At 36.3% G+C, this 14063-nt stretch overlaps 1 non-coding gene across 1 annotated transcript; it reads left to right on the top strand.

Moving 5' to 3' along the window:
• The first annotated feature begins 712 nt into the window (after positions 1–712).
• On the top strand, positions 713–794 carry Trnas-uga (transfer RNA serine (anticodon UGA)). Its single transcript has one exon. It is a non-coding gene; the product is annotated as a tRNA-Ser (tRNA).
• The last annotated feature ends 13269 nt before the right edge of the window (positions 795–14063 follow it).

The following is a 14063-nucleotide window of genomic DNA, read 5'->3' as shown; positions in this document are numbered from 1 at the left end:
TAGCTCCCTCGAACATGCTTTGCTTCGTACAACATCGGAGCCGATGGACATTCAGTGGTGTACGACGTCAGCCATATTATCTTTAAAGGGCGTTGTAACGTACTTAGCCAAAAAGATTTTGAGTTCTTTGTTCATAAACTACGCTGTCATAAAAAAAATACCTTAGTTTTTTTTTGTTTTTTAATTCGCATGCTGTGATGTATAATAATGACGATCAAAATAATTAGTATTTTCATTCAATCACAAAATTTTATTGTTGTGGCAGATGTTTAAAAAGTGTGTGTGTTTTCCCATTTTTTGTTTTCATTTTAGGAGAGTTACGGTGGCAGGAAAGTTAAGGATCCCACTTCTTTCTCCCGATGTCATATTAAGAATGATTTCCTAGATATAAAAATGCACAAGTGCCATTAGAAACTTATTCAATTTTATTTAGCATTTATGATATGTTTAATATTAGATTTTAAGACGTAAATGCAAGGACGAGTATTAAGAAAATCCATTTAAAATCACGATAAAAATACGAAAAATATTGATACACACATTTGCTTTTCTCTTTGTGAAAAAATTGTAGAAAATACTAAATATTTCTTTTGTTAAATAATGATGAAAACAATCTGAATAAACAAAAACAATATCTATACAATCTGTCAGAATGATTTTTAAAGAAAGATTTCTTATTTAGATTTACTATGGGGAGGTCTTATTCCTAAGTGCTGTGGTGGCCGAGTGGTTAAGGCGTTGGACTTGAAATCCAATGGGCATTGCCCGCGCAGGTTCGAATCCTGCCCGCAGCGTAAACGTTTTTGATTTTCGTTTAGATAACTCTGTTTTGGTCATATTCCATATTTTTGTACAAAGATATATGAAGATCACACTACCTCCTTCGCCTTACATTTGCAGTTTTGAAAGTAAATAAACAGCATATAAATAATTCAGCAGTAGTTTTGGAAGTAACATTTTAAGGGTAAATTTGTAGATTAACATCTCGTTAAACCACCCCTTTCCCAAAATGATATTATACTTTCTTTAGGCGAACACCCTGAAAATCTTAGCGAAAAGCAGAAAGAAAAGAAAACAAAAAAGAAAAAAGTGTTACTTAAAAATTCGACAAATCGAATTTTTAAAGGTAAACGTTTATTTTAACTGTAACACAACGCCGATCATTCTAATTTATCTTTTTTAGGTGTTATCGAGGCTGCTGAAAACGAATCTGGCATTTAAACCCGTCGCAAATTTACAGTTTTCTCGGTATTAACCCCTGGACCCTGGGATTATTTTGCACCATTTCAGTATTTCACCGCTTTCGTTAAGGCTTTTCTTATATGATGCGTTCGTGTAGTAAAGTGACTTGTCACATTGCGGAGGAATCTTTAGCGAGCATTTGAAATAAGAAAGTTTTTTTAAAAATGTGGTTCATTTTTTTGTGTTGTTACGTAGTTTTTAATGCTTTTAAACTTATCTAAAAGATTAAGTTTTCATGAGTGGTTTACAAAAACATATTTTATGTTTTTAGGGGGTTTTTTTTTGGGGGGGGGGATATTCAATTATATAACTTGTAAATTTTTTAACAGGTGTTTCCGTAAGTAACGCGCTGACATTAACCGAATAGAAGAACCGTTTAATATTTCACACAAAGTCTGTTTGCATTGAGGGGACGTGGAGGGGTAAGGAGTGTTGTGGCGGCAGCCGCTGAGTGACTTCCTTGCCACTCTTGACACTCCCTTGACTCTGGGATTATTTTGCGCTATTTCACTGCCTTTGTTAAACTCCGCACGGATAGCGGTTCTAACGGTGCACACGCACGTAGTCACTTGACATTTCACAAGGAGCATGAATACATGGTGGACATTTCTAATTATTAGAAATATTTTTCATAAAATAAAAAAAAAATAGTTTTTACCTCATTTAATAGTAAAAAATAATACTGTGAGTAAGTTTTCATGGGCGGTTTACAAAAGCACCCACCAATGTAAACAGAATTTTTATGAAATATTAAACAGTTCTTCTGTTTGGTTAATGTTCGTGCATTACGGAAAAACAGTCAATTAAACCGCAGAAGCACCTGCAAAAAACTATACAAGTTCTATAATTGAATACCTTCACCAAAAAACAAAAAAAAAAAAACATAAAATATGTTTTTGTAAACCGCTCGTGAAAACTTAATTTTTTAGAGAAATTAAAAACCATTAAAAACTATGTAACGACACAAAAAAATGAAGCACATTTAAAAAAAAAACTTTCTTGTTATTTAAAATGTTTGCTAAAGATTCCTCCCCAATGTGACAAGTCACTTTACTGTGCGAAATGCACGTGCTCAAAATATATAAACATTTTGACCCCTCCCTTTACTTAAAAATTAACCAATTTTAATGAAATGTTCTGTATTTATCAAATAATGGAACTCGGGACTTTTTTGACTCCCAGTTTTTCATCTGCTAAAATTTTAATCACATGATTACGGTGTAGTGGCAATAAGATAAACCATTCAATCAAGTGTCGCTTGTTATGGATTTAGCTGAATACGATATTAAAAATCATCTTATTGGTACTTAAATGTTACTGGGCTGGCGGTGGTATTGTAACTATTCTGTACTTTCATCTAACAATATAATAAACAAAAAGATATCATAAAACTTGAATTTAACTTGAAAATACTTTTTCAAAATAAAATATCATGGTAACATGCACCACTTTATTTTACATTTCTTTTCCAAACGGTCATTTGAATACATTGATTTAAATTTGAAATGTTGTGTAATTATTTAAAATATATATATATAAATATATAAATGCCCCTACATAGATAATAGGCATCTTACATAATGACAAAATAGAATTACCACCCATCCACACTATACCTCCCCGCAAGCCTTAAAACATATACTACATACATTTAAGACTATGATAGAACCCTATACACCTTTTTCCATTACACCCTATTATATACGCTCCTCCTTTATTTTAAAATTCGATTTATATTATCCCGATAAGTCTCCTTTTATAGAATATATATATATATATATATATATATATATATATATATATATATATATATATATGTTACGGCTTTACCTTTTCGTGTGCTACAAAAAAACAAAAACAAAAAAAAATTTTCCTGTCTTTTTCTCTCTTACTTTCCCTCTCTGTACTGCCTAACCAAGTATGCCGACCTATTCCACAAATCCGAAAACCTCAACATGAAATATCTCCAGAATAAAAACTCGATTAAACCTAGAACCCCATCTTCCAACGTAGACCCCTACTACCAGGTCTCCTTCTCCAACATCAGGGGTCTACGTTCCAACCTTCCAGAGGTTGAAACCCAATTACAGAAGACGAAACTGAACATATTATTTCTAAGTGAAACTGGAATAGGGCCGACCACTTCCCTAGATGAGTTCATAATTAACGGATACTCTAACTTAACAGCTAAATCTGACCCTCAAGATCGCCATGGGCATGGAATATGTGCCTACATTAAGGATGGCTTCCCGTGTGGCAGGGATATCTCTAGAGAAGATCCTAATTTACTCTATATGTGCTTCAGAGTTGCACTTACTAACACCACTGCATTTATATTTGCCCCTATCGGCCCCACAACAGCGGAGTTACTATCTTTAAGAGCATATCTGAGAAAATAGACCACATACTGTCTGCACATCCCTCGGCTAACATCCATATCTGTGGTGACTTCAACGTCCATAACGTGGAATGGCTGACCCATTCAAATAAGACAGACGATGAGGGGAGGTTTTGTCATGATTTTGCCATTGCTTATGACCTCACTCAGATTGTTCGTGAACCCACCCGTGTGCCCAATACACCTGGTTAATATGCAAGCCTCCTAGACCTTTTTCTCTCAACTTCCCCTGAGCTATGTTCATGTTCCATTCATTCTCCTCTAGGATCCTCCGACCACTCCGTCGTATCAATTAAGATAAAAACAAAATGTAATAAGTCCCCAGACGTACCCCTCCACCGTACTGTATACCGATACTCTATGGCTGACTGGGATAGCTTCCGTACATTCATATCTGATTTACCTCTGCACTCCATGTTTAAAAAGGAAGTGTCCTCTATAGTATCAGATCTGACCGAATGGTTAATTGTAGGCATAGACCAATTCATACCATCTAAAAAATTCCAACAAAAACCTAACAGCCAGCCATGGTTCTCCCCAGAATGTGCTGCTGCTATCGCGCACAGAAATCACTTTTTCCATAGCTACCAACGTAATAGATGCACTGAGACTAAAGCTGCTTTCAGGACTGCCAGCAACCACTGTAAAAGAGTAATAAAAAATGCAAGAGAGCTATCTTCCCAGTCTGTTAAATCCAAGGTAGCTGATCAGCGGCTTGGTTCCCACCAGTTTTGGCAAATAACAAATAGGATCCTGAACAGAAGTGTGCGTTCTATCCCAACCATTATCAATGGACACAGAACAAGCTAGGTAACATACAAATATCCGTGCATGAGGTCGCCAAGCTAATCAAGAACCTAGATTCCAGTAAAGCAACTGGCCCTGATGGCATCCCAATTATAGTGTTAAAAAAGCTTCAACCAGAACTCGCTCCCATACTTACGAAACTATTTAAGCGCTGCCTTAAGGAGAAGTGCTTTCCGACTCCCTGGAAAACCTCATCAGTTTGCCCTGTATTTAAGAATTCAGGTGATAAGTCATCTCCCTCTCAGTACAGACCAATAAGTCTCCTGTGTATTATGAGTAAGTTGCTGGAATCCATATTAAATAGAGAAATAGTCAACCACCTCAGCAGGAATAACCTTCTTAGTGACACACAATATGGTTTCCGCTCTGCAAGATCTACCGCAGATGTGCTGACGGTTATATCCCACAGGATTAGTGAATCTCTTGACAAAGGCTTCCTTTCTAGGGCAATTGCTCTTGACATATCAAAGGTCTTCGACAAGGTATGGCATAAGGGTCTACTTCACAAGATTTCCAGCTACAGTATAACTGGAAATGTTTTCTCAATCATTAAATCATTTCTCTCCGATAGGCTCATAAGAGTAGTGGTAGATGGACAAAAATCGGAGGCCTGCAATATAAATGCTGGAGTCCCTCAGGGGTCAATCCTGGGCCCAACTCTCTTCCTGATCAACATCAATGACCTCCCTAAACACATATTTAAATCATTCGTTGACATCTATGCTGATGACACGACCATCTACGGCAACACATCAAAGGCTGTAAATGACAACGTTCTCTCTGATTCTCTCTCCTCTGATCTCGAACGCGTGGTTCAGTGGGGGAAGACGTGGCTGGTTACCTTTAATGCATCAAAAACCAAACTCCTATCCTTACATCATCAACGCTCTGATCCCCATCTGGCATCAATTGTGATGGATGGCTCTTGTCTGGGTGAGGCCCCGTGTTTTGACAAGCTTCTGGGTTTGACCTTTACTCCTGATCTTAAATGGAACACGTACATCAAGTCTGTTGCCAAGGTCGCTGGAAAGATGGTGGGATCCTTCTACCGCTCCAGAAGATATCTCACTACTGATGCAATTCTCTATCTATATAAAAGCCAAGTACATCCAAGGATCGAATACTGTTGCCATATCTGGGCAGGAACTGCTAAAAACAGCCTATCCTGCCTTGACAGAGTACAAAATAGACTTCGTGGCTTAGTGGGGGATGCCCTTTTCTCTACCCTGCAACCTCTCCCCCACAGAAGAGACGTTGCAAGCCTATCCTTGTTTTATTGTTATTTCCATGGCAGGTGCTCGTCTGAGCTCCAATCTCTGGTCCCCCCTCGCCAATCTTTCACGAAAAACACCCGTCTAGCTGAATTCACTGTGAAAAATTTCCCCCACTCTTTATCTGTGCCTAAATCAAAACGTGGATTCCATGAACAAAGCTTCTTTCTTAGAACTGCACACCTGTGGAGCTCTGTTCCGTCTGCCTGCTTCCCACCTGACTACAACTTGGATGTCTTCAAGTCCAACATTAACAAATTCCTAATGAACCGCCCCCTTAAGTAAACACTTCATCAAATCTCCACACTAACGTAATGTACTTGCAATAACCCTTATCCCTGAGTGGCTTCCGGGCCTTGATAAGTGGTGATCACTGTGTAAAAAAAAAAAAAAAAAATTGAACTCACTCTCTTCTTCTAACTTACTAAGCTATAATAGGCTCTCTCCTGGTAGAGCTTTACTTGACCTATCCAGATATGTTTAATAAGGAATACATCCCCCTCTCATCTAAAAATATCCCAACCCCATCCCAAAAATCCTACATCTCTAAATTAATAGCAGCTATCAATAAATTCATGATTAATGTTAAATGGAAAGCATACCACCATGACCTCAACATGAGTTTAAAACAAGCCCACTTATTCACCCTCAAGTAACCCCCACCCCACCCACAGTAACTTAGCAAATCCCCCTTTGCCACTAAATAGTAAATCCCGACAGAGGGAACAGGAGAAAATGGCAGCCAAATATTACGGATTAAAATCAGCGCACTTCCCTAAAGCTAATGAGCACTTAGATGAATTTTAAAACGGTTAATCAACCTAATCAAAAAAATAAAATTTAAGAAACCCAACAAGCACCCCAACCCAATAGTCAATAAAATAAATGGCTTCACACATAAGATTAAAAATAAGACAGAACTCTTTGTACCTGCGGATAAAACTAAAAACTATTACAAATTGAACTACCAAGCATATGAAGGCTTGATATACAAAGAACTAAAAAATCATATAAAGAAGTACCGCAAAACTCAGTACAAACTATCAATGACCAAGATAAGAATCTTCTTACTAGCATGAACTTATGGTCCTTTAAAGAGAATCTTGGAGTAGCTGCGGTGAGTATTTCTGTGTGGTTATTTATAAGCCAAACTTCATAAGCAACCAGCTTATTTGCCCTTCAAAATCAGATCTAGGAAATATAAGTACAAAACTTACTAGACAGAATAATACCAAATATAAAAAAGAAAATAACTTTTTCCCTCTGGCAATCATCAAACAATGTTATAAATTGGTTCTTAAGCCTAAAAGACAAATCAAGTGTAGCAACAAATCATAACATTTGATATTGACAACAGTTACCAATCAATCGTTCCTATCCTATTAAACAAGGCACTCATTGTTATGATTTAATTTGTTGTTAAGAGTTATCCCCCTTGGGATTGACATTCATAATAAAAGCGCCCTCTGTTTTCATTTTCCCGCTCGATCCTTTCAAGAGCGTACGTGTATTTTACAGTTAATAAAACCTTTCTAAAAGGCAATTCTTTACTTACTTCAATTTTATTAACTGTAAAAAAAAAAAAAAAAAAAAAAAAAAAATAATGGATCGAATCTTACGTAGGTGGAACCTACATGCCCTAATTCCGAAAAATCCTATAGGCATTGGAAATTAACCCTCCAGAATTATATCCGCTCACATAATAACGGATTAATCGAAAACACTTCAGATAATTTCTTTGCCTTGATCAATTGTATTTCAGCCTCTGTTTTCGATTTAATAAGCGATAAAACCGACAACGATAGTGCATTAAGAACATTGGACGCCGCTTATTTAAAACCTGAAAATATTGTTTATAATAGATATCGATTGATGACGACGAAGCAACAAACAACACAAAATATAGATGCCTTCATACTACAATTGGAAATGCTTGCCAAAACATGTAACTTCGAAGCGGTTTCTGCTGAAGAAAACAAAAATCAATACATTCAGGAAGCTTTCATCGGCGGAATTTCTTCTTCGTCCATCTGACAACGACTGTTAGAAAAACCCATCCTGACTTTACAAGACACATATGCCACGGCCAGATCTCTTGAACAAGCAGAAAAGCATTCGATAAGCTACGCAAATAACTTTACTGTAGCAGCTACAAATAATCTTTCGGGCTACGATCGTATAGCTGTGACTAAAGAAAATATGCATCCAAAAGGGGTTTGTTTTTTCTGTGGAAAATCACGTCATCCTCGATATTTATGTCCTGCACGAAACGCCGAATGTAAAAAATGCAAAAAAAATGGTCATTGGGCTAAAGTGTGTAAATCTTCTATTTCTAACACTCATACTGCTGTTCTTTATGACGACTCTGACTACCCCTCACCTTCTCTATCCTGACTAGGAACTAACTCCAAAGATGTCACATTCACTCAATGCCAAATTAACGGGCACTTCGTGAACGCTATGGTGGACTCCGGCAGTGTAAAAACATTCATTAATGAAAATACTGCTAAAAAACTTAAACTCTTCACAATACCTAAAAACAAAACTATAGCTCTGGCTGCTTCCGATCAACATGCTAAAATAACTGGCGAAGCTGTCGTGGATTTAATACTGAAAGATAAAACCCATTCTGGAATAACAATTGAAATCATTGAAAACCTTTTCATTGATTTAATAATCGGAAAAGATATTTTAAAAAAATATAAAAAAGTAACACTTAAATTCGACGGTCCTAGAGACAAACTTATAATTGGAGCTATAAACACGAATAATTTTTTTCCTACCATAAACGTTCCACCCCCTCCTCTCTTTTCTAATCTTTCTCCTCATACTACTCCTATTGCGACAAAATCCCGACGTTACACTTTTGCCGCCAACAAATTCATAAAAGAAGAGACTGCTAGAATGTTGAAAGAAGGCATAATTGAACCTTCGATATCTCCGTGGCGAGCACAGGTTCTTGTAACTTCGAATGAGAATCATAAGAAAAGAATGGTAGTCGACTACAGCGATACCATCAATAGATTCACGGAACTAGACGCTTACCCAATGCCTAATATCAATAAGATGGTAGACGACATCGCTCAATATAACATCTTCTCTACTCTCGACCTAAAATCTGCTTATCACCAAATACCTATAAATCATGCTGATCGTAAATTCACTGCGTTTGAAGTAAGTGGCAAACTTTTTCAATTTACTCGTCTTCCTTTTGGCGTCACCAATGGAGTAAGTGCTTTCCAGAGGAGCATAGACTATATTATAGAAAAAGAAAATCTAACCGATACCTTTGTGTATGTTGATAACGTAACTATATGTGGGAAAAATCAAGAAGAACACGATTACAATCTTCAAAAATTCTACAAAATTGCTAAACAATATAACATCACTTTAAATGAAAATAAAAGCATAATTTCTTCTAGTTCTATTACTCTACTCGGCTACACCATAGAAAATAATCAAATAGCTCCCGATTATCAAAGACTAAAACCATTACTCGAAATGCCACCTCCGCTGAATCTTAAATCTCAAAAAAGAATAGTTGGAATATTTTCCTATTACTGCAAATTCATTAAAAAAATTTCTGATAAAATTTTATTACTAAATCAAAACAAAGAATTTCCACTACCTCCATCTGTATTAAAATCTTTTCAAACATTGAAAAATGATCTAAAAGACGCCACTTTAATAACGGTAGATCCAAGTAAAGAATTTGAAGTAGAAACGGACGCTAGTAACTATTGCATTGCTGCAACACTAAATCAAGAAGGTCGTCCTATTGCATTTTTTTCAAGAACTCTCAATACTAACGAAATTAAGCACCATGCAGTAGAAAAAGAGGCAGCCGCTATTGTAGAAGCTCTCCGTAAGTGGCGACATTTTCTACTCGGCAGGCACTTTAAAGTAATCACAGATCAGAAGAGCATCAGCTTCATATTCGACAATAAAAGAAAATCTAAAATTAAGAATGACAAAATATGTCGTTGGCGTATAGAATTATCCCAATACAATTTGACTATAGTTTATCGACCTGGACCTGAAAATATTGCTGCTGACACATTCTCTCGCATCTCTGCTCTTACTTACAATCTACAAGATCTTCGTGATTTACATAAACAATTATGTCATCCTGGTGTTTCAAGATTAAGCCATTTTATAAGAACGAGGAACCTCCCTTTTACTTTGGATCAAATTAAGAATATTACTGACTCTTGCTCATCCTGTCAATTACTGAAACCCAAATTCGCCAATACCAATGGAGGGACTCTCATTCAAGCCATATTACCTTTTCAACGATTAAATCTTGATTTTAAAGGCCCTCTACCTACTTCTATGCATGGCAACAAATATCTACTTACTCTAATTGATGAGTATTCCCGTTTTCCTTTCGCTTTTCCTTGCAGAGATATGACAAGCAAAACCATTATCCACTGTCTAAACAAACTCTTTTCAATTTTTGGTTTGCCTGACATGATACATACTGACCGTGCTTCTGATTTCTTAGCAAGAGAAATAAAGGATTTTTTACACAAAAAAGGAATTGCTACTTCTAAAACAAGTAGGTATCATCCTGAAGGTAATGGACAGATTGCAAAACTCAACGGTACCTTATGGAAGGCCATTCAAACAACATTACATTCTAATCAAATGAAACTACCTTATTGGGAAGACATACTACCGGACGCACTTCATTCAATTAGATCATTACTTTGTACTGCCACTAATATGACTCCCCATGATAGACTTTTTAAATATAGTCGTAAATCTGCTTCCGGAATTTCAATTCCTTCTTGGGTTAAACCAGGCCCAATATATATTAGAAACCACATTAAAACAAGTAAACATGACCCTCCTGTAACGCCTGCCACCCTAATAGATGTCAACCCCCACTACGCTTATGTTCAACTACCTTCTGGTACTGAAACCACTGTCAACGTTCGAGACTTAGCTCCAAACTCATCAAATGAAGAAAACTCTAATAATAATCCTACTACTTCAGAGACTTTATTTGAACCTTCTACTAATGAAAACATTGGTCATGAGGAAGACAAAAATCAATCGTCTGATCTTGAAGAAAATCAGATTTCACTAAAAAATAATACTGAAAATCAGCATTCCTGCCAATCTGTGCGGAGGTCGTCCCGAGTTCGACAATTCCCTAGTAAATATAAGGATTTTGTGACTAAATACTGAAAAAAACTGCAGTTTGGGTTCATATGTTATTTGTAAATAAAATGATTCTTATGTGATTGTAAAAAAAAAAAAAAAAAAAAAAAAAAATTTGTCTATAATTAATTACCCCTTACTTGAATACTTTAGGACGGGGAAAATGTTATGATTTAATTTGTTGTTAAGAGTTATCCCCCTTGGGATTGACATTCATAATAAAAGCGCCCTCTGTTTCATTTTCCCGCTCGATCCTTTCAAGAGCGTACGGGTATTTTACAGTTAATAAAACCTTTCTAAAACGCAATTCTTTACTTACTGATACTATTCACTTCACTCATCCTAGCTCAGACCTCTCCGAATTAGAAATTAGACTAATATTACTAGCAAGAAAGACCTTAATATAATTTGATAATAAACTCTGGACCAGAAAAAACACACCAGATCACTTCGATATAGTGACAGCTATCAGACTCTTCTCAGGTGACAGAATTGGTTGGAATCTTCCTATTAAATGAACTTAAGCACAGATTCAATAATAGCGATTTGCAAGGAGGCCTGTATAGGGATGACGCCCTATTAGTAACTGGAGCAAGGCCCAGGATATACAATAGTACCATAATTAGACTAAAAGAATTCTTTAGCAGCTATAACCCTAGTATATAGAAAAAGGAAAAAATACCTCAAACTTCTTAGACGTAACATTAAACCTAAAGGAAGGATCATACTGCCTGTACCATAAACCAAATTTGTTGCTACACTATGTCCACAGATTCTCCAATCATCCTAGATCCGTCATTAAAGCAATCCCTACATCAGTGTCCCAGAGAATCCAACCTCTCTGCAAATTATAGCATATTCAATGAAAATGACAATTTTGATAACAATGGACTAGCAAACTCAGGATATAAAGACACAATTAAGTATGATATGAAGAAACACCCCAACACCTTAAGCATAGTTTAACATAGTCACAACATGACTAAACGTAAATCTAAGCAAAAAAAAAATAAGCCAAGGTCGAATCATAATGAGCATATGCTAAATAATCAAAAAAATAAAAAGCACATAGAAAAAGAGCAAAACTCCCAAAAAAACGAATTAGAAGAAAGAACAATATTTGGTTCAACCCCCATATAATAATAACGTCAAAACTCAAAAGAATTCTTTAAAATAGTAGAAAATGCATTCAAGCATCCTCACAAATACAGCTCGATCCTAAATAAAAACTCAATTAAATTATCCTTCTCAACCATGCCTAATATAGCACAAACCGTTATAAACGCGAATAAAATAGAATCAGCACAGAAAATAGTTAACGGCACTCCAAGTCTAGCTCACCCAAACTGTAACTGTAACGCCTCAGATAACTGTCCACTGGAGAATGACTGTGTATATCCAGACATCATATACTCATGCACAGTAACTGAACTTCCATCTAGCACGACAGCGAATAAGTTGACCACCAAGCTCATAGAACAAGTAATACAAGTGATAATACACATAACTCAATAGATAATAACACACTCACCGAACAACTGATCACGCAACCGATAGGAATAGACGGTACTGAGCCACACATCGAACAACACCCGGAACATCTAAACTCAATTAATCCCCCAATAAACAAAGAAACCCTTAATACACTGTACACAAACCCAAAAATACACACATACATAGGATAATCTTCTTTCGTGATAAAAGCCAGCATTTCAAACCACTTACAATCGTTCTCCAAAGACAAAAACAACTCTATCCAACTTAGTAAGAAATTTGAAACAAAATAACATAAACTTCTCATTAAAATGGAAAATATTAAGAAAATCTAAATCATACAGCCCAGGCTCTAAATACTGCCTGCTTTGCAATGCAGAGGTGACCGAGATTATAATGGCACCCAATAAATTAAACATCCTCAACTCTAAACTAGAAGATAATTTGCAGTTGCAGACATAAAAGAAAATTCAAATACGGAAATACAAATAACGCCGCTGAAACAACACCGCCAGACAAGGACTAATATTTAGCACCTCTAAGGCTAACCATACAGAAACTTAACACCCTCCCTTGCCGATCCTTGCCCCTAGAAAACGGCTAATACCTGCAATTTCCTTTTTTTTCCCCACCACTGCCTTCGCATCTTTTATTACCTTATTATTATTTATCTTTTAATATAAATATCAGCACACTCTCTGATTATATAACGCTTATATAACATTAATACAGAAAAACCCACATTAACTCACCCTTCCCCTTGCAAGATCGAACTAACGCTACAACTATTTTTATTCATAGTATTTCAGACAATTATTTCTGACCAAATCTCAGTTTGCAAAGTCTAACATTTAACATCGCCTATTAAACTGCACTCCAATAAGCAATTAGCGCTAGTTATGCCAAGACTCTGTCCCCATCAACTTAAAGCCAAAACTTAATGAAAAGTAACTTAGAACACCCTCCCTTCCCCGGGCCTCCAACCTCAAACCAAAAATAAAAACCCTAAGATATCTTCCCCCCCCCCGTCCCTTTCCATTTGCACACCCCCTCCACAAATTGAACTTATTTAAACTCCTCCACACTATACAATTAACACATGTAAACTTATGCAATTAGAATAAATAATACAAACCCATTCAATCCAGAAACATTTATATTTAAATTTACTAATAATTCTTTACCGACTTTCATCTTCATCAAATTCCCCCCACCACCACGACACGCATACCCCCATACCTCCATCTAAAATTCCTGACTGTCCGTTAAGGTCCATCTAACCACTCCCACACGCATTCTTAGCGTCAACCTCCTTCCATCCAGCAATTTTGTCGCTACTACTAAATAGACTCTGACCTTCATTCGAGTTGAAAGCATCTGAACAGACTTCCAGCTAGCTGCCTCGACCTAATTATTAAACCCAGCCTGATTCCGCTACATCAAATATGTACTCCCCATATGCAAAGGACGAATAAAGATTACATTTTATCAACACTAACCAAGGAACACCCACGGAATAATATAACAAGGAATACAAGACAAACACAGAAACACCTACTTCAACCATGGAACTAACTAAACCCCAATCTTTTCATCATCTTTTTTACAACAGTGGTAATGTCTCTTTCCCCATACCTCTTGATAAAACAAGCTTTCATTGTGAATTTGCAAACTTTTCTCACTAC

The sequence above is a fragment of the Euprymna scolopes genome, chromosome 2, assembly GCF_053919585.1.
Source record: "Euprymna scolopes isolate OS-2025 chromosome 2, ASM5391958v1, whole genome shotgun sequence".
NCBI classification, from domain to species: Eukaryota; Metazoa; Mollusca; class Cephalopoda; order Sepiida; family Sepiolidae; genus Euprymna; species Euprymna scolopes.
This window is presented reverse-complemented; position numbering and strand designations above follow the sequence as displayed.